At 45.8% G+C, this 21,889-nt stretch overlaps 1 protein-coding gene across 8 annotated transcripts in view; it reads right to left on the bottom strand.

Moving 5' to 3' along the window:
• The window catches only part of Ac76E (adenylate cyclase type 2 Ac76E), an 884,870-nt gene that overhangs the window by 640,661 nt on the left and 222,320 nt on the right, over positions 1–21,889 (bottom strand). For 2 of the 8 annotated variants that reach the window (XM_065429478.1, XM_065429477.1), the window contains exon 2: positions 20,006–20,074. The exons of 5 other annotated variants lie outside the window; for them this stretch is intronic. The gene's annotated coding sequence lies outside the window, so the exon portion shown is untranslated. Of the gene's footprint in view, positions 1–2,564; positions 2,691–20,005; positions 20,075–21,889 lie in introns of those variants that run through there. One more of the 8 variants, XM_065429479.1, reaches the window with a different exon arrangement.

The raw sequence follows: 21,889 nt of genomic DNA, 5'->3' as shown, positions 1-21,889 counted from the left end.
AGGGGAGTGGGAAAACGGGAAGGATAACAAATAAAGTACGGAAAATAAACAATGCAGTGTGTTAGTAATTACTAACTATACAATACTATGTAATATCTTGCACAATATTTGTAAATACGAGAGACAATGTAAACAAAGTAGCAACTTGATAATTCCTGTTAGTACAATGTTAACCAGTGTCGTCCTTAGTCGCCTGTAAGTACGGCAAGTAAATGAAATAACATGTTAATAATTCCTAATTATACAATGTTAGCTAAAGCCTTACGAAACAGTTTGTTGTCGACAATAGATACAATTTCACAGGGAAGGTGGTTCCACTGTCGTGATGATCTGGGAAAGAAAGATTGACTGAAAGTGTTAGTGTTGCCTGTTTGAAGTCCGACCTTATGGCGATGATCGATGCGGCTCGATAGGTAATGAGGCTGAGAAATGAAGTTACTGTCAAGGGAGGAATGGTAATAAAATTTGTGAAACAGTGTCAAACGTGCTATTGTTCTGCGAGATGCAAGTGATGGAAGAGATAGATTGTCCTTCATTGATGTTATGCTAGCGGTACGGTTATAATTTGAAAATATGAATCGGACTGAGTTATTTTGGACAAGCTCGAGTGAGGAAATAAGGTTTTCATGGTATGGGTCCCACACAGCTGCAGCGTATACTAATTTAGGGCGCACTAATGACTGGTAAAGTAGTAATTTTAAGGATGATGGTTGCTTTGGAAAACTTGTGGCGTAAGTAACCGAGCATGCTATTAGCTTTACTTATTATGTACTCAGTGTGAATGTTCCAGGTTAGTTTTGCTGTTATATGAACTCCTAAGTATTTTTATGAGTTAACGGGTTCTAAAGGAATTTTATTTAGATAGTAAGTAGGAAGAGTACTTGAGGTGTTCCTTATAATGGTTTCTGCTGTTGAGGCGCTCCGCGGAAGTCCTAGGCAAACACGTAGTGCCTGTGCTTGCACGCTCTGAAGTTCTCGAAGATTTGATTTGCATGTTTTAGCAAGCACGGGAGAACTATAGCGTAGCAATCCTATAAAAAATGCTCGATATAACTGTAGCATGGAGCCCACTGACGGTCCCCATGTTTTCCCGGCGATGAACTTGAAGATATGAACAATAGATGTGAGCTTCTTCTTCAAGTGGGCAACATGAGGGCTCCAAGAGAGGTCCCGGTCCACAATGACACCCAAAAACCGATGATTTCTCTTGTAGGAGATAGGCTGGCCATTAATGCATACTGGATAATGAGACATTGGTTTTCGTGTAAAAGCGACTAATGCACATTTTTCTGTTGAGATGGTAAGGCCTTGTGTGTGAAGATAGTGAGATGCCTGTGTTGGTGCTTTCTGTAGCCTTGCGCGAACCTGCAGACGAGTGACCGCTTATGACCAGATGCAGATGTCGTCGGAGAAGAAACTCCACAGTGAGATATCGCCTAGTCCCATTGGTGAGACGTACACCAAGACTGGTAGACTTACAGACGCAAACTTCAGCTTCGCTCCCTTACCGGTGGTTCTTCTCTGGTGGGGCAGCACGGGAAGCGAATTCTACAAGAATATTTTAGCTACGACGACAGTCTATACATACCACACCGACGGTCAGCCCACTTGAAAACATTTATCCCACTTTCAGGAGTGATCGGTTTTAACTGATCATATTATGAGCTCCAGCAATGTCATAAAGTAAACTAAAAAAATTCACATAATAATGGAGTTGTGAGATATCCTCAAACGGAGGAGCTAGCCAGCTGACCCTGCTCGCACGCGCGGGAGGTGACTCCGGTAGTTTAGCTGCAGCCATAATCATTCTTCTTGTATGTTTGCCTTATGCGAAAATGATAGCCGACGCCAGTTATAGCCCCTTCTAGAACACCTCCTGCTGTGAACTCATTTACTGCGACAAGCCCCTGCAGTCTTGAGCAAAATTTCCCAAAGTGCATGCAACAACGCCAACAGGACGACGGCGACACCGCGGAACGACGATTACACCTTGGCTGTCTGACATCTTATACGGTGAACAGCTGCGCTTGCGCAAGGAACACTGAGAATAATTGCTGCGCAGAAAGCTGCGCGGCGAACGGCATCACACAACAGCCACTACGGCTTTAAATGTTTTACGCGGCGCGAGTCACACCGTGTAAGCGTAATGCATGTTGATGCCCTCGAGGTACGCCCTTGCACTTTCTTTAATTATATATCGCGCGAGCGTCGACCGCACGCCATGTGAGCGCCTTATAACGTCGAGAAGCGGCAAGACAGGCCAGAGTATATGCGTAAGCGCGCAAAGCAATCTCAGATCCGAGCATCGCCTGCTACGCTGGTCTCCATCAGAACTCACACCCTGTCAGGGTTACCTGAGCAGTCTTGTTTGCCAAAATCCGGTGTGACAGTAGGTGTTGATTGAGATGTTTCATCTGCAATTAGCTTTCTTATTTTCTTTTTTCTCCTTCTTTTACGTATGACTGGAGCCTGTGTTTGCGCCACTGAATAAAAATTTTAAAAAAAAGAAGTTTATGAGCGCGTGTGCGGTTTTGGGATAAAAAGAAAGTAAAGGAAGTAAATACCTGTAGCTGCGCCGCCTAGCTATTGATTTCGGTGCGTGATCGGACCGATGGGCCTGGCAGGTAACAAAGGGCATGAGCACTCCCGAAGCGAACAGCGTTGCAGACAGCATTCCAACTGAAAATTACTTATTTCCCTGGCGCATACTGTGGCCGATCACGCCACTTCTCGCTGTTATAAGGCGCTGACAATATCGTGCGGTCGACAGTCACGCGATATTATTGATGTGTAAGCATCAAACGGCCTATTGATCGATAAAGCCTGCGTCTTTAGCAGCGAAACGGCACCTAAATTTCCATTGGCTGTGACGCCCCGTCACGTGCGCGCCTCGACGGAGCATAGAGGGCAACAGGGAACGCTTGCTGCCTCGCTGGCGCGCCAGGTGTTGCGTAAGGGGAGAGGGCATCTCCTGACGTCACATCACCCTCGCTCACGCAAGCCTGTGTTATATCCGCGCGTTCCTTGTTCGCGCAAGCTCTCGGCAGCGTTCTAACTACGTCTCGGTAATCGCTATAAGGAAAATAATGTACGAAAAACTGAATAACTTCGAAACTCATTTCCCCCAATGTGTTTCCTTTCGAACTTACGACTCCGCGCTCAGAAACCAAGTTTCTTACTTACTGAGCTAAACCACCGCCTCTTGGGTATCAGGTATGTGCACTATATGGCATCGCGTGCTACTTGGACCGACAGTTACGTCGCCAAGCCCGGCGTGACAATACCTCTGACGTCGGGTAAACATGATGTATAGCATGACGTCACGAATAGAAGTGCACCGGCCTTGTGCTATCTAGGAGGCGTTGGCCAAGCGTCTCAACGCACTCGCTTTCTCGCGAGCAATTCGTAACTCCAAGGCCCACTCAGTGGCCTTCAAATGGCCATTAATGCTTTGGAATCCACAACTCATAAGACGTCCTTAGGTGTCCTCGGATACTTTAAAAATGGCAAAGATGTACAGTGCTCATGGAATGAAATGGGACATGGAGCATTTAGTAGAACCCTACATATGTGCAAAGTACGCGAGAGCACCATGTCATGTCGCTAGGAATTTGGTCATCAAAGGTGACGAGGACTCCGATGTAAGTGTACACGCCAGAATTACGTCCATGTGACAAGAAGTGCAGCCAGTTGAAACGAAAGTATGCGAATTACATAGCCCTAAATTGACGCGTTTCATTCCGTGAGCACTGTACATCCACTCTAGCCGCAAGTCTCCAAGTCGGCGCCGCGCGCATCAAAGCCCCGCCCAATTAAGGAAGTGCTCAAGTTACGTAATGGCTCAGTTTTAGCGAGCCGGACTTCCACATGCGCAATGTCGCAGAAACACGAGTTCGGCGTTGAAGAAAGTGGTATGATAGTATGGCGAGGGCCGTATGAGCAACGTTGCGAATGACAATGACAACGGCATCGGAATAGCGGCGTAGCGGAACGGGTGGCAGGACTAACAAAAGCACACGCAGTTTGTATCTCTCATGTTCCGTTCCAGTAACATACAGCTCAATGTGTTCCAGTATATGTAGGCTTGAGGAACTCTCATTGCATAATGGCTGACTCAACGTATCCAAATTAAGCAGGAAAACTACCACCCCGCGAATAAGAAAGAGAACCGAGGGGCTAACTTTTCTTTTTTAATGTCAACACTTAATGTCATAGTGTGTTAATGTCATAGTGTCAACACACTTCATAGTGTGTTGACTTAATGTCAACACACTATGAAGGTGTACAGCCGCCGTGGTGGCGTGGTGGCTTTGGCGTTGCGCTCCTAAGCACGAGGTCGCGGTATCAAATACCGGTCGTGGCGGCCGCATTTTGATGGGGGCGAAATGAAAAAAAAAAAAATGTCCATGCACCTTGCGCTGAGCGCACGTTACAGAAGCCGAGGTGGTCAAATTTTATCCGGAGTCCTACGCTATGGCATGCCTCATCATATCGCGGTTTTGGCACATAAAACCCAGAATTTATTTAATTAAAGAAAGTATAAAAATAGTACAGGGAAAGCCACCTGTGAATATCTTTCTTTAATTGCAATGTAGAGATAATAGGATAAAGATAAAAAAAGTGTGCGCAAAAATAAAACATAACTTGTTTCAGGTGGAAGCCGAACACACATCTTCTGCATTACGTGCGCGCAGCTCTACAGGCAGCATGTTTCATGGCCGTCATTGTTTCTCTTCTGCGCTAAGTGGGTTTTGAGTGTGCGATGGCTTGAAAAACCCGAAAGAGCTCTGATTGTCGTCTAACTAACCGACGGCTGTTCCACTTCAAGGGAGTAATAAACTTGCAAGAGAAAGAGTTTTTTATCAGCTAACGCGTACTTCATGGATTACTGAAGTTTGTTCGCACACGCGCAGGAGACCATTGCCGTTAAGCGCCACGTCGATTACTAAAGCGAACAGGTAGAACGCGCTTAAGCAACATCGCTTGATTATTCGGTCGCTTACATTTCGTTTGTAAGGTTTATTTACGGATCAATAATTTTTTGTGCCTTCTGTTTAACATAATTCTAATGTACTGTCCTTCTTTATTGTTTACGTTCTCGTTTGTTTGTTTTACGCCCAATACAAGGCGAAGAAATGAACGATTACATCTAAAGTTCGACATACTCGCTGTTCTCACCGGATGGTAAAGGCATGTCCAAATTTCCTTTTCATGGAATGGGTAAAAGGACATCTCAGTGGTGTGAGATATTTACAGTGCAAATCGCTGGAGGTGAAATACACCGTCGTGCAATAGTGCATGCTCTGCACCTTGTCTATAAAAGAGGAAAAGTTGTCGGGATTTTAAGGAAAGGAAACCCGCAGCGTTATTTTCTGATTCAAAGCACAAATCTCGAAATCGTAACACGACTACAAATCACATTTACTGCTAATATGCTAATCAGCACCAAGAAACACATCCTGAAAGCTCGTTTGGAAAATTAGAAACGAGAAGATACCACGTGATATGACAAAGAAAAAAAGAGTTCTAAAGGTCCTCAAGAATTTCCGCTCGTTCCCATAATAAGCAAGTGAGAAAAGAGAAGAGATGATATAATTGAAAGCAAGTCTGACACCAAATAAGGTATGCCTGTTTGTTCCCATAATAAGGAAGTGAGAATATTTTTAGGAGAAATTATACAACTGGAAGGAAATACGGCATCAAATGAGGAACCATTAGGGATATGTACCGGTCCACTACTGTCACACTCTGTACATGGTAAATGTCCGTCCCTTTGTCCCGACTAGAAAACCTAGGGAGGCGAATAAGGGAGGCAGGAAGAGGAGAGAGCGCAAAATTTATTCCAGAAAATGCAGAGAGTTCGGCCTGCAGGTAAAACAAGTCTAGCCTGCCACTCTGCTCAGAGGGAAGTGAGAGTACAAAAAGAGTAGTGCGAAGGGGTGGTGAAGAGAACAGGCAGTAGAATACGAGTAGGGGTACACAAATTCGTGTCCAGAGGGCCCGTTTGCGGATGCGCGTCCAAACCCCTGTGGCAAATAAAATTTAAAGAGCGCACGGGCGACTCGCTTCATAAATAGCTAGCACGGGCCAGGGCACCGGCAGGACACCTTTAGTGAACAGCAGGTTTCTAATTAGTGCTAATCATGAGGCAATGCCTGCTATTCACACGCCTATATTTGGGGCAAATAATAATTATATGCTCCACTATAGCGGACTGTTGACAGAAATCAGTTTAGATTTGGCCCGCCAGGTACGGTGCATATATTGTTGCGTGAGAGCGACACTTAATCTTGTGCAGAAAGCCAGCAAAACTGCGTGAGATACCTCATAGAATTCGAAATATGATATGTTGACCAATTCATCAAACGCGACTGTGGCGACTTTTCAGCTGTGCTGAATGAATTTTTACGTTCACGTATGCTCAAAGAAAAAGGAGTTGCAGCCAGGTCTAGAGAAGGAGATGTATAAAAGTACGTCATTTTAGCTGTTTTTCCCTCTATGTCATGCCCGTGGAGTCCGCAGCGCCCAGGGATTCATTCGCTGAAGAGGAGGATAAATTATGATTGAGCTAAGAGGACGACATACCCCGCCTCTTACCTACAATACGGGAGAGAGGGGTGAAGGAGAGTATTGCAGGCATTTCTATACTGCAGTTCTTTTTAATTATTATTATCTGTAGTAACCTGTAACACCTATGCCATTGAAAAGCCTGTAACTTCTGTCTAATGGAAAATATATCTATTTACACTGCACATATAAGTGTGACGTACCCTACATGAAACTAACACTATCTACTCAGATTTCGTTTTGTGCTTGTGAGGCTATGAGGAACCCTGTTAACTAAAACCAGATGCATTGCGGAATGGAAAATCAAAAGTTGTCTACCAGCGGGACTTGTCAACGCCACCAGATCTGCAACTTCGTGGTCTTGGCTTTTACTTGTAAAGAAATTTTATTTAGATGGAAGGTAATTACGTAGAGCGACAGAAAAATAAGTTTTCTTATACTCGAAATCCATACGCTGCATCTAATGAGGCTACCACTAAAGTATGTGGTGTGTACTAGCGCAAAACTACAGCGCCTACGCACTCAGACGTCATTGGCAACAAAGCACGTGGACACATGCCCATTTTTTTTAGCAGATTTAAAAAGACAAAAAAAAAACTGCGCCCACATTTGTTTCACCAAACGCTTTAGGTTGTTTCTACGGGAAAATTTAGATTTCGTCATTCGTGAGTAGACTTTTTAGCTTTTTTATTCCATTATTCATTCCCTCTTCTAGTTACTACAACCATCTTTCGTATTTCTCGCCTTTTCTTGCCTTTCTGCCTTTCATGCCTTTCATGCCTTTCGTGCCTTTCTTGCCTTTAGGTACCAGAATGCTAAACCATAACGTTCATTCGGAAAGTTATAAATATCCTCCTGCTGTGTCGTCGACTTTATGCTAACGTGCGTCAGTCGTGTTCCTAGTGTTATAAAGAAACTTCGCTTATACTTAAACTTATAAAGAAATTTCTGAAGTAATAAACGCCACGAGATTGATGGATTAATCTTCCGATAAATTTATTTAGGTTTTAATCGCAATTAAGTGTTGCAATCAGTCATTCGGTTGTAACAACGTCAGCCAAATAAATGAGGTCTTTTGTCCCAAAGTTCAGCGTGCACCTGCCTAAGTATAGCTGTGGCTTTATGCTCACCTGCCATCTGCCATAGCAGCATATTGAGCCCACTTGTTTTACAAAGGGCGACATTTTGAAACTTTCAAAGTAACCAGTTCTCTATAACGTTAATATGTGCGCGAGTTTTAATGTGTTGAATATTTTTCGTCGGGCTCACAGCTGACGTCAATCGCAGCAAAATTTACAGTAGCGAACAGCATATAGATAATTGTGGAGCAAGGTGTCGCGTTACGGCAGGTATAGCACAACGCGTTTAACACTGAATTCAATCGTATATTGCACCTATAAATTTCAATAACACGGATACGACGCTCATACCAAAGCAGAAATTAACAAAACATGGAGGCCCGCTCGGCTACTACAATTGCCTAACGTCAAAGGAACGGTGCTTAACTATAATTATGAAAATCAGCACTTCTACAAATGTTTTCGTCTTCATGGTTATGGTGTCGAGGCCCGGCTGTGATAAATGCGTAAGTAATCACGATTCTCGGCTGATTACTGCCATCGCATTAAAAAAAAAAGCAAACCCCACCACAACAAACAGAAAAAAGAACAAAAACGAGACAGAAGAAACCAAACCAGGGAAAAATACAGACTTTTATTTATTTATTTGTCTTATAGTTCTGATCTCGAACGCCTTTTCATTGTACAAACAGTTCGATGTAGAAGCAGATGTAAACGGAGATTGGCTGTTTTGTTTGTTTGTTTGTTTGTTTGTTTGTTTGCTGGTCGGTCGGTCGGTCGGTCGGTCGGTCGGTCGGTCGGTCGGTCGGTCGGTCGGTCGGTCGGTCGGTCGGTCGGTCGGTTTCTTTGTTTGTTCGTTTCTTTTTTTGCTTCTTTGTCGGCTCGATGCAGCTGTGTAACCTCGTTGTCCGGTTATAAGATGTGAGCATTGCGATAACGAAACAGAGACGTAGATATCACTCATGAAATTACATTACGCCGTTTCGTGCGCTTACCTGACATTGCTTGTGACGTAAAGCGTTCATTTCCTCATTTTCTCCATCCCGTCTTCCTGCATAATATTGTTTATTACAAATACTACTATAGTTCCCTCAAAGCTCATTTATCAGAATTTATGCACACCTTCTTGCATTAAAGTTACTTTTCTTTCTTTTTTGTGAGTGTAGACAAAGAAATTCTGCTATTCCCTTCAAATGGTAAGAAGCGCAGAGCATCTCAATGTGTATGTTTTTTTTTCTCTTATCTGAACTTATCTGGCGTGAAATCTGCGCTGGCTTCCTTACAGCACTCCATAAAATGAAACTACTCAAACGATCTTGGCCCCACTTTCAGCGCGACAAATAATAAGTGTGGCAGGATGAACGTCGACGTCCATTAGCGCGTTTAATCTCGAATCTATGTCTTGTCGCTGCTGAATAAGACATTTATGACCAGTGCGTTTCATTGACTTTATTTGTTGTCCAAACATGGTTATATTATTGTTGTTCCTTATCTTAGTAGCCACCGCTCAATGTTCACGACGGGCCGTAGATGCACTGCGAGCTATGCGCAGTATTTTTTTTTGTGCTTGCTTTTCAACGCTCAAGGAAGATGATGAGTATCGATGGCATAATGATTCTCGCTGCTACATTGCCTAACTTATTTTTCTTTCTTTTTTTTTGTCTGCGCACTTACAAAATCAGGAAGTGCGCACTATCAGAGCTGCCTCCCACCAGACCGCCGACATCGGTGACAGAGGTTAATACGAATAATCAATAACCCTGTGGTGCTTCTTTTCCGTTTTCTTTTTTCTGAACGACTGCTGGTCACACTGTTCATCTAAGGCAATCGAAGCACAAATCCCGCTGAACAACTTGACGTTACTGCAGGCATATCTGGCAAGAAGAATCAATCGCTTCTCGGGGTTCGTAAAGACATTTGCTTAGGAATGGGCGAAAAGTGGACGCATTGCTGCGTGCCGATGCCTATTTTCTTTTTAAAATTTTGTGCGAGTAATACGTGTTCTGTGTGTATATGCGTTTCTACGGCGTCCTGTCCATTTTGTTTGGGGCAGCAGGCTCGACGTATCGCCTGAAACGTTTACAGCTTTCATAGTAAGGTTCGATACAGCGCAACGCAAGACAAGGACAAAAGAACGTATAAAACGACGACCACGGCACTGACTCACAACGGATATTTTATTGAAGATATGTCTAACATATATATAGGTGCCAGTTGATAACCACGACATGCACGAGACACAGAGATGCATCGAGGCAACTGTGACAAACTGACGCATGATCAAAATTGACATAGATAACGCAGTTCCTTATCATGAAGAGTGATAGACGGTTCGCAGATACATGCTTTGTCTCTAATCTTTATATTGTAAGCCCAGGCGATTTCCCTTGTCAATTGGCTTGCGTGTTTAAAAATGACACCAGTCTTTTTTTTTTCTATTCGGGGCAACAACCGCAGACTTGCAATGCTCCGGGAGATGAAGTGGCGCAGCCGCTTGAAGAGATAGCTCATGCTCCCTAAGTCGAACATTCCCACATTGCTTCGTTTGTCCTATGTCTCCATCTAAAGCTGTAGATGTGGTTAACCCACATCTACAACTTTGACTAAAGGTCGTTTCTCTCTCTGTATTCTGTATTTTTCTTTTTTTCCCGTAACCAGTAGGGCGAGGCTGAATTACGAGAACACTGATAACAATAACGGTCAATATGCGCCATTTATGTTTGAGAACTTGCCATGCTACTCAGCGCAGCCAGAGTAACTAGGATGTTACCTCTAGCACAGCGAGTGGAATAAAAAGTGAAATTTTTTTTAATCAGCAGCAAATATTTGTGTGAATTGAGATTACACGTCCGCGAGCTTATAAAGAAATTTACCTATGTTAGTGCGGATTTTTGCGGAAACGCAAGCCAGTTGTCATGCACAGCCCTGTTCAAGTTGACGAATGAACACATGTTTTCCAAAAGTGGGTTTCATTTTAACCTGGATCGGTAAACTTATGGCAGCTGTTGCAGCTCTCCTGTTGACGGTCTTATCATCCACCGCGTGGACTGCTCGACCGACGAAGAGCGAAAAAAAAGATTTTAACATGCGCCCCGAATCAATTTTTTATACCTTCCTGTCCTTGTTGTATGTCATGTCGGCCTTTTTTTTTTCCAGTCATGTGAGTTGGGCAACTTGAAAGTTCGGCCTTTCTTCTTATTATTGCATCGCCGGTATTTTACCTACTCCATACATTCACATACAACGATGCTGGAACACAGCTCATAATTCGCCAACGCGCACATGTACAGTTACGCATAATGTACAGTTACGCATGTACAGTTACGCATGTACGCATGTACAGTTACGCATGTACAGTTACGCACACCGGGCCAGAGGCCACCGACTGACCCTGAGAGCAACCGTGGCTGTAAGCGATACAAGACTTCAGAAACAGACGACGAGTCTACGCTTATTGACGATTGTGACATAGCTGACATCACAGATCTGGACGATGAAGGCTTCAGGCTTGTGCGTCACCGCAAGAAGAGGACCGTCGGAATCCCAGTGATTATTACCCCTGCCACAGAAGGAGCCGACCTGAAGAAAGTAAATCCAATTGTTCTGTCTACGGAAATTGAAAAAATTCTTGGCACATCGCCAGTTAGGAGCCGATTTACAGTTCAAGGAGCCCTGCTTCTAGATGTACAGACAGAAGAGCATGTGAATTCCCTTCTCAGCTGCAAGTCAATCTCAGGGACTGCAATATCAGCACGAGTGCCCAATTCGTACATGCAAAACACGTGCATTATTAGAGGTGTACCGAAGTGGTACACTGACGAGGAACTGCTGCTGTACCTAAAACCACAAGGTGTTCACCATGCAAGGAGAGTCACGCGACGCGTCCAAATTTCTGAAACCGATTGGGAGTCCAGGCGAACCAGCTCCGTGGTCCTTACATTCGCTCCAAATACAGACCGTCCCGAGAAGATCAACTTGGGCTTCACAAGACACGAGGCCATCGACTACGTTGAGACACCACCTCGGTGCTTCAAGTGTCAGCGCTATGGACATGTGGCCAAGTACTGCCGTGGTGAGCAGCGGTGTAAGAGATGTGGAGGACCGCACGATTTCAAAACATGCGCGTGCAGCGAGAACTTTCTATGTGCAAACTGCAGTGGGGATCACCCAGCTAGTTATAGCAAGTGTCCTACGCGTGCAGCGGCAATAAAGCGTAAGAAAACGTTTATCTTGGGGCCAACAGGAAACGCTGAGAAAAATGCGACGAAGAAAAAGACAGAAAGTCACAGAGAGTCGGAGGAAATCAAATGGAGCTCAAAGAGTGAAACTGATTTTCCAAGCCTGAAGCCTTCTCCAGGAATCCAGGACACAGTGGTGCCATCGCACAGCGGACCGGCTAAAGCAGTCAAATCAGTGAACAGAGGCCCCGTAGAAGACAAGACTGCTGAACAACCGGAGCAGCGAAGTTATGTGTCTGCACTGCAGCGACCCGAATCGCGTTGCGATGGGAAAAATCAACAGGAGGACTGTCAGCAGGTGCTACGTGCTCTCTTCAAGGCCTTGCGATCACACATAGAGAAGATGCCGGCGAGCTCGATGAAGGAAATGCTCGAAGTAGTCCTGGCTCTCGAGTCAGTGATTGTAAGCTCTGCCTCTTCTTAAAGCACCAAGCAATATGGATGCGGTCAGGACACAATGTTCACCATCTCGTCCACAAGTGCCACTTATTATGCAATGGAACTGTGCGGGTCTTGCGTGCCACTTACCTGAACTGTCGCTTTTCTTACGCAACATGCCTGTGCCAATATTGGCCCTGTCCGAGGCTGGTCTTCCAAGTTCCAGATCAATTGCTGGTTATGTCGCACATGGAAACCAAAGTATTCCGACATTTCCGAACGGAAGCGCCATGCTATATGTGAGACGGGAAATACCACATTACGTTCTACCAGTTCAAGACCTTTGCAGCAGTGCATTGGAAGTCACTGCTGTGCAAGTGCGGCTGGGAAACGGAAGTCTCAGCGTGGCCTCCGTATATGTGAGCTCTCGTCAGAAGGTCCCGATGGGAGAAATTATAAGAGACCTCTGCAGCCGCTGCCCAGCCCCGAGGATTATATGTGGGGACTTTAACGCGCACCATACTCTCTGGGGCGACAAGACGACTGATGCACGTGGAAAGCAAATTGTTAGAGCTTTAAACACCGAGGGACTCTGCGTGGCAAATGACAAACAGCCGACGTTTTTTCGACCACCGGCCTCTTACAGTGTCATTGACTTGACGTTACATTCAACGGACATCCTCGCATCGTCAACGACTAGCAAAGATAGAATGGGCAGTGATCATTTCCCTGTCTTCGTTAACATTGCTGGATATAGAACCAACGGCCGAAGATCCTGTCCTGTGACGCATTGGGATACGTACAGGGACGGCCTAAGCGAATCCTCTGGAGACCTGTTCGCGGACATGCTACGTAGCAAGAGATTGGCTACCGCTGAGCTGAAGCTACCCGACCACTTCCCCGCTCCGGATCTAAAGCTCAAAAATCTATGCGCTGCCCGTAGAAGAGCGGAACGGAGGCTGATGAGGACGAAGGGTGACCCACCAATGAAGACTATATACAACAGGATTAACGCAGTGATTCGGCGGTATACAAGGAAACTAAGAAGAGATCAATGGGCATCATTTTGTGCAAGCCTATCGGTCTTCACACCAGTTCCAAGGATATGGTCGGTCGTTAATAACCTTGCTGGAAACTTTCGACCACACAAGCCATTTGAAGCCCTAGCATTGAAGTTAGGCAAGACACTCGCTTGTCTTGCGAATGCGTTCGCTGAAATATACTCTTCTGGCAGGTCAGCCAGCACAACCGACCCGCCTCCGCCGCTATCCTCGTCCCTAATGGATGCTCCTTTTACACTCAGAGAGCTGGAACTAGCCATGAGCAGCCTCCGACGTCGCTGTGCGGTGGGACCTGACCTTATCAGTAATCAGATGCTGACTAACCTACCGGTTGAGAGGCGGCGTGATTTGCTGGCATTTTTCAACCAAGTCTGGGCCAGTGGGGCTATCCCACATTTATGGAAGGTAGCATGGGTGGTGCCGGTTCTGAAGCCTGGAAAGAATCCTGCAGCTCTGGACTCATACAGACCGGTATCACTGACCTCGTGTGCAGCGAAGCTAATGGAGAAGATGGCATGCACAAGACTCACTTGGTATGTCGAGCAGGGTCGAAAACTACCATCGTGCATGACTGGGTTTCGGCAGCGTCTAAGCGCTCAAGACAGTGTGCTGGACCTGCTAAGCCACATAGAACATTACAGTGCGGACGGCCTGTCGACACTTGCTGTTTTTATGGATGTCTCTAAGGCTTACGACTACGTGTCTCGAAGAGCTATCATCAGCCAGTTACAAGTTATAGGCGTCACGGGTCATCTCTTGCACTTCATACATACGTTCCTTAATGATCGTCGCATCAGAGTTCGTCTTGGCGACACTTTGAGCGATGAAATACGTATATTTCGTGGTGTGCCACAGGGGAATGTTTTATCTCCCTTATTATTTAACATTGCCATGAGTAGCCTCCCAGCAGTACTAAACCATCGAACACCAGTGAAGATGTCTATATATGCCGATGATATCTGCATATGGGTCTCCGGCTACCAGCATCGCCGCCTCGCACGAATAGCCCAGGGAGCAGTAAAAGCAATTCAGGGTCACTTGGCAACGCTTGGATTAACACTATCAGCAGAGAAATCATCATTCGTGCTATTTCCTGGAGTGAAAAGAAAATCTACACGCTTGACGCTGACTTTGGACGGATACCAGATTCGACAGGTCACCAACGTCCGATTTCTAGGCGTTACCTTAGACCACAGGCTACTCTGGCGCCGCGGTGTTGACCACGTTGTGGCATCATCGTCACCCAGGCTACATGTGCTCAAGCGAGTCGCTGGCATACGCTGGGGCAACCACCCGACGTCAATGCTACGGCTACATACAGCGTTGGTTACCAGTCGAGTCCTGTATCAGCTACCTCTGATGTCACCCTCAGACAGCCAATACGAGCGCTTAGAAGCCATCCACAGAAAAGGTATCCGACTTTGCCTTGGAGTCCCTCAGCCAGCGTCAAACAAGAAAGTGCTCTACGAAGCTGAGTCACGCCCTCTACGACTTCAGGCTTCCGAGGCTCTGATGATCCAGCTTCTACGATTGAGTGAGTCTACGCCCGGTAGAGCCCTCTTACGACGTATAGGTAACAGACCGCGCTCACATTTTTATGCAGCATTGAACACGCTTCGCGTATTAGGATTACGCTGCTCGAGACCGAGAGAAAGGATAGAACCACCCTGGACATTCGAGGACATCACATGCAACTTAAGTGTACCACGATTGCAATCAAAGAGCTGCATTCCATCTGCAGAAGCCAAGTCATTAGTCCTGGAACACCTGAACACGACTTACCCGAATCACCTACAAGTATACACAGATGGCTCTGTCAAGGCAGATGAAGACCGCTGTGCAGCTGCATACTACATTCCCTCTCTCAGATATACGTGGTCTGGGCGTCTGGACTGTATAACCTCGTCGACAGTTGTGGAAGGCGTAGCGATAGCTTCTGCTCTGCGCAAATTAAAGACTTTGCCTCCGCAGAATGTGGTTGTCCTTACGGACTCAAAGGCCGCATTACAACAAGTATACCGTGGTTTGCCATCCCTCAAGTTCCCACGCAAATCCCTAGCCATCGTGAAAGACCTCAACAACAGAGGCTTCACAGTAAAGTTTCAGTGGATTCCCTCCCACACTGGTATCTCAGGAAACGAAAAAGCTGATGCGCTTGCATACGCAGCGCTATATCATCCTCCCAAAATCAAGGCTCCAAAGAGTAACCAAGTGCAAAAATCTGAAATTCGAAATCACTTTGCGTCGCTTTGGGTTCCACCGCATATGCCCTGCGTAACCAAGAGATTGCACCGAGAGGAAGCCACACTTCTATATCGAATAAGGACAGGATCTGCAAATACACCGGCCTGGTTATTTAAAACGGGGCGAATCAATTCTCCGAACTGTACGGCATGCAGCGAGACAGGAGACATTGAGCACTTTTTGTGGTCCTGCCAGCAATTCCAAGATGAAAGAGACACTCTCCTGAAGAATCTGCAAAGCAAGAACCTTCCGCATGCGCGCCTGCAGCACCTTATATTTCCCGCGGGATCAGTTATAGCCCGAAAAGAAACTTCACGTCTCCTCATCGAGTTCTTAAGAGAGACTGGTTTGATGGACACATGGTGAAACCCTTCAGCGGTATTGTGCGAGACGCTCGGGCGGAGCAATTGCCGGCCTTGTTCGCCAGGCTAAACCCGCCTGTTGCTACAATTCACCACCACCACCACCACCACCACCACTACGCATAATTCTAACCCTTACTATCTAGCCGTTGCAGTCATTAATTTGTGCCGAGCATCGTGCCTATTGTAACGAAAAAAAAAAGAAAAAATGTTAGCCCCAGCCTGAATGAACACGATGTCTATGCGTTGCCCCTAGCTATCTTATTTCTTTTTACTTCTTTGGGGAGATACGAAATGATGGGTGGGTAGGGGAGAGGGGGGGGGGGGGAGGGGGTCATTTTAGCCGTCCTTCTTTTACGTAGTATTTTTAATTGTCGTTTGTTCTTATTTTTTTTTTCGTCTTGCAGTGATGATGTTTCCCTTTAGAAGATCAGCTTTCTGTTCACGTCAGTGAGTTAAACAACTTTTTTTAGTTAGTTGAACAAAATACTATGGCCGGTGCCTAGGACACTGAACAGAAGCTGGCCTAGTGTGCGCACTTAGGAATGGCCAACAGCCCCACGTGCGACACATGTAACATCGACGAGACGCTCGCACACATTATCTGTGTCTGCCCGCGGTACAGTGCTGAGAGACAAGTGATGTGCAGAGTACTGGACCAGTTGGACAATCGTCCACTTTCAGAACTAAAAGCTTTAGGCTAATGCTCCGAAAGAACATCCGCGTTGAAGGCCTTACTCGCGCTATTAAGGTTCTTGCGGTATACGGGGCTTCACGACAGACTCAAAGAATGCCGCCCCCTACCGCTCTGTAGTGTACGCGCTTTGTTCGTGCTTGTCTGCCTTTCTTTCTATCTCCCCCTTCTACCCTGTTTCTCTTTTTATCCCCCTTAACCCTTCCCCCTGCGCAGGGTAGCCAACCGGAACTACCTCTGGTTAACCTCCCTGCCTTTCTCTGCATTATTTTCTCTCTCTCTTTTGTTCTCGAGGCGTAGGTAGCAATAAGACGCCAGCAACGAATGAAGAAACCAGAGTGGGCATCGAGCGAACGGCAGCTCGGAATGACCCCGCCACAGAAACTGGAGATGTCTGCGTATTACGACTGTCGGACAACGTTCGATGCAGACTGCGAGAACACAAGACTAGGCTTTCCAGTTGCAGAAAACGCTTATTCTGACGCCTGAATGGCTGCTGTCAGCCATGTAGAGGCAATCGTTGTAGCCGGAGGAGGCGACGGCATTCTATAAAACCACGCGAGAAGACGCGCAATAAATGAGAGACCGTATATTCAGTGACCCGAAGCTCGCAGCGCTATCCACAGCTTCTTTTACACGCCTGTATTATCATTTCGTTTCACCTCGTATGAAAAAGTACAGAACACTATCTCGCTGTCTACGTTCTTCGCTACAATTACTTTGGCCAGTCCACTGTTTCAGTACTACCTAAGTAGATGGGCGGGTGCATACCCGCCTAACTGTAGGCGGGTATCCACCCGCCTACAGATTGCAAGACCAATGCACTGATTTCGTGGAAGGGACTGTTATCTTATTTTATCAGCTGTTCACCAAATTAGGGCACCATTGTATTGACTCAGTGTGCATGCATGATAATGGCTCCCTTGTAAAGCACTCCGTATTTGTCTCTTTTGTGCGTTTTGTGTGCTCGTTGGAGCTGTGGTCAGAAGTTAAGAACAGTTAATATACGTGCATTACTGACTGCATCACATAAATACCGTTTACGTATTCCTATGATAAGCCACGACTGCTCAGGTGGAGCTAGAGTTGTGCGGACGTTTTGAATCGATTCAGCTGCCATTGGTCCTCCGCCGTTTAACAGAAAAAACAACAACTAATGTTGTGTCACGGGGCTCAGCGATGACAGCCTTTTTATACAATGTGCATTCTACGCTCAATAATAACGAAAAATGGTCGGTGCGCGAATCACAAATGTCACAAATGTGCTGCGTACAATAAATCACAGCGATAGCGCAGCCTTTGAATGCTGGAAAATGTGGATGAAACTTAAATGTTAAAATAGTGGAATGCGTGTACACAAGCGAGGAAAGTCGCAGCAACCATCACAGCCTATCACTCAATATAGACATGATGCCTATAAAAGTGCAACAACGTGATCAGCGGTCCGTGCAAGTTTCAGTGGGCACCACTGAGCAAGAATTTGCTTTTTTCTTAAACAGTTTGCGAAGCAATGTGGCCATAGTAATCTGACCCGAGCTCTGTGCAGTTTTTTGTGGAAGGCTCTGGGCGTTAACTCTTCTCATTTACTCATAGTGATCGTCTACATATCTTGTAAACAGACAGACGCTCTGCAATTTATTTGCCTTTAGTGATAACAAGCGGCTCATGCGTTTGAACCAAATCATATTTGCGACCCGAACCAGTGCATACAGCAACTTTCCTCAAACTCCTGCAATTTTCACTGCAACATCTTCTTTCCTTCTTTTTTCGTGTCCTGTAGCAGGCCTTTGAACGCACGTACAACACCTCGACTAGAAAGTGGCTAGTCGAAGACAAACTGGCCAAGTGCGCTAACCTGCAATTTTGACATCTGAAGCTGCGGAAGTGTTCCCCATTGCGCTTTGCAGGGTGAATAACAACGCAAGATCATACAGATTTGCCAATGATAAGGAGTTCTGGAAACTTGTTAGTTTACAGAAGAGGCGTCTGATCGTCTTCGCACTGCTAGAAACATCCGAAAGTGGGATGTCGATCAATTTTGACGGAAAAGAATAGGTGTTTGTGGGCATCACGACAACCAGAAAACAACAGGCCACAAACAACAGAAAACGCTCTAGTAATCTAATGTTCAGAAAAGCCAGCAGAGGGACCAGGCTGAATGTAGAAACTTCAAGGGTGAAAGATAGCGTTCGTGAAATCGTTCTAGTCCTAAGTGTCCATGCTAGCTCGCCCGCCGGCTGAACGACATGTAATTACCGTAGGCATTGCTCCCACCTTGAAACCAGAATAGGGAAACGTTGGTCGTCCTTCTGAGCAGAAAGGCGCTACCTATTCCACATTATCTTGTTCGAAATTTTCCGGTACTTGCAGAAGAAAGAATATTGCGGAGATCCCACGCGCTGTGCGAATCGACTGACGCGAAGAATTTTGCAGGTACTTAGCTCTGGAGCACTTGGTGGGGTTCCGCAAAGCGATTCCAGGCGAACCAACATGTTTGCGCATATTGAGTAGTTGTGTGAGAGTTTACGTGTCTGTGACGAGAGCAGCACGACGACGAGCACGTGGAAGACGTGGAAGCATGTCATGTGGTATATGTTAAATATACAATGACGTTTGTACTCAGGCGGAGAAATGTGAAAACATGATTAATTTGGGCGATCACGAAGTGGGTACAACGTTGCGCCGTTTCTACGTAGCGTAAACTGCAACGATGAAAGTACTGAGGCAAGTGGCTAGTCGTGCAGATAGTGCAGTCTAATACAATGCCTCAAATTGCGAACACTCACAAGGGAAGATGAAGTGAAAGTAGCACGGGGCACGCGCGCAGAGAGTTTCAAAGAGCTGGCTGAATTTAGAACGCGAGAAGTACGCGTGCGGTCTTGACCTAATGGTTAGAGCACCCGGCTGCTGTGCTCGACGGCAGAGGTTAAATTACACCATCGGCTACGCATTATTTTCTTTCTATTAAAGTAAGGCCATACAGTAACCTATATACCTAGCTTACGGCAAAATGCTATGAATGAGGCAAAAAATGATCAGCATTAAAAAAAAAAGGTATCTAGTCATTCCTTGTGCACTGCTGCACCACAACGCTGGAAATAAAGTGTAAAGACTTGAGTCAAACTCATGGAATTGAACACATTGTGGATGACCATGTGACCAACTATTACTTGTTGCTGTGTTGCAAATTTCGTTCACCAAGCGTCCTTCATATCCGCTAGCATACTTCATAGTACGGTGAAGATTTGTGCAGCTATTGTGTCACCACTGTGCCTTTCCGAAATAAGATTGCTTTGAATGCTTTGCTTGTTTTCCTTTTGGTCTATAATGCAAGGTGAGGCCGGATTTTCTAACGATTAGCTTCATGATCCATTCTTCTCACCCTTTCTTACTGTCACTGAAGGCGCCACGTCGCCGTTATATCACAAGGATCGGCCAGTCAGCGCGATGCCTGAGAATAAAAAAAACGAATGGAAAATGAAACAGAAACGTTACAAAACACCAACACTGAATACAATCTTACTCTTTGTAGAAGGAGCAGTACTGTGAAGATTGCGAGATCTTCAGTTCATTTTATTTATTTCTATTACTTTTTGTCACGACTATGTGGAAAATATTCGCGGCTTGACTTAAATTTATAAGGTGTCCCAGCTAACGTTAGGGAAGCTGTTCAACGAAAATAAAAATATTTAGAAAACATGGCGCAAGATGCGATTTCAAGACCTATGACGTTCCTTCGTTAGAGGTCGGACTGAACACATTCTTATTATTACATCTTTCACCATGTTTTTAGGTCTTCCTTTTTGTTTAGTTGAACAGCTTGGCTGACGTGAGCTTGGACACGGTACAGTACAATACATGTATTCAAAACCAAACACAACGCCACAACTGTCGTGCAAACAAAATTAAATTCTGGGGGTTTCACGTGCCAAAACCACAACCTCACTGCGAAGCAAGCGGCCTTGGGCGTCTCCGGATTAATTTTGGCCACGTGGAGTTCTTTGTCACGAACCTAAATGTAAGTGCACAAGCGTTCTTTCATTCAGGCCCCATCGAGACGCGGAGGCAGGGACCGGATCCACGGCTTAAGAGGTCAGCAGCGCAGCGTTGTAGCCACTAAGCCACCGTGGCGGGCGAATGTCGTGCAACATCACAATGACATGTCCTGCTTTCAAGTACCTTTAGTGGGAGCTGTTTTCGTTCTATGTGACCATATCAGGGCGTATTTCTGCCACTGCCGTAAAAGCGTCGAGGGAATTGTGAGCGCAAGAACGACCCTGGATGGGAACAGCAGCGACAGACTACGAGGCCACTGCATTTTTATTGCTGCTGCTACTGCACGGGGATCGTTCTTTTTAAGAAAAAGCTTTAGCTCTGGAGCTTCTATCTAAATGCTAGGGAATGGAGAAATCCTTTTTTTTTTTTCAGCAGTCACAGCACCGACCTCAAAGAGGCTCTTTGCATGTTAAAAGAAAATGTTAAAAGGCCTACAGTAAATTTTTATGCTACCTGGCTTTTTTCTTTTTTAAAATAGCGGAACGGAAGGCTTACCTGTCAGTGAGTCCAACCCTACAGTGATAGGGCGGAAACGCAGTACAACATTTCTTTTATAAGAATTTTTCGATCTGCAGTAGCGATCACGGTGGTCATGTCGTACGCTGGAAACGTGCGGGAAACTGGGATAGGTGAGCGCATTAGCGATCGTGCGCCCGGACTGGTGGGAAGCAGACGAAGAGTGCGGCCCTATAGCTGCAGGGCATAGCTGCAGGTTTTGTAAAGTGTTTAATTGTTTTCGCAATAACAGCTACACACGCGCTTTCATGTTTTCCTGCTCAACAGTTTTGGCCATGTGCAACTCAAGGCGTTCTTTATAGCCAAGCTATACGCTTTCGCAAGCGAACCGACGCTTTTGCCCCAGTAGTGCTATTCGCGTATAGTGCCGACGCCCATTGACAGAAAAAAAAAAATCAGTCGATGCCACTTTGTATCTTACAGGGAGACCACAGAACTCATGGGTGTGCACTCGCAAACTCGCGCGCGTGTCCGAAAGATCTGATGCGCGCGGTCACGCAGTGAGGGACGCCACGGCTCGTCACGGGTGGACCGCTCCACTCGTTGCCGCGAAGTCTGCTTGTTAGCGAGAACTGTTTTTATAGCTCGTAACAGGCATGGAACAAAGCGCAATCATCCATGCAATATAAAGACAGCAATATTAAACAATAACTATGGGGCACTGTTTAACAGCTCACTTAAGTACAGTAATCTG

This window comes from Dermacentor albipictus, chromosome 1 (genome assembly GCF_038994185.2).
Source record: "Dermacentor albipictus isolate Rhodes 1998 colony chromosome 1, USDA_Dalb.pri_finalv2, whole genome shotgun sequence".
Lineage (NCBI taxonomy): Eukaryota > Metazoa > Arthropoda > Arachnida > Ixodida > Ixodidae > Dermacentor > Dermacentor albipictus.
The sequence above is the reverse complement of the archived record's forward strand: the minus strand, read 5'-3'. Positions and strand labels throughout refer to the sequence as shown.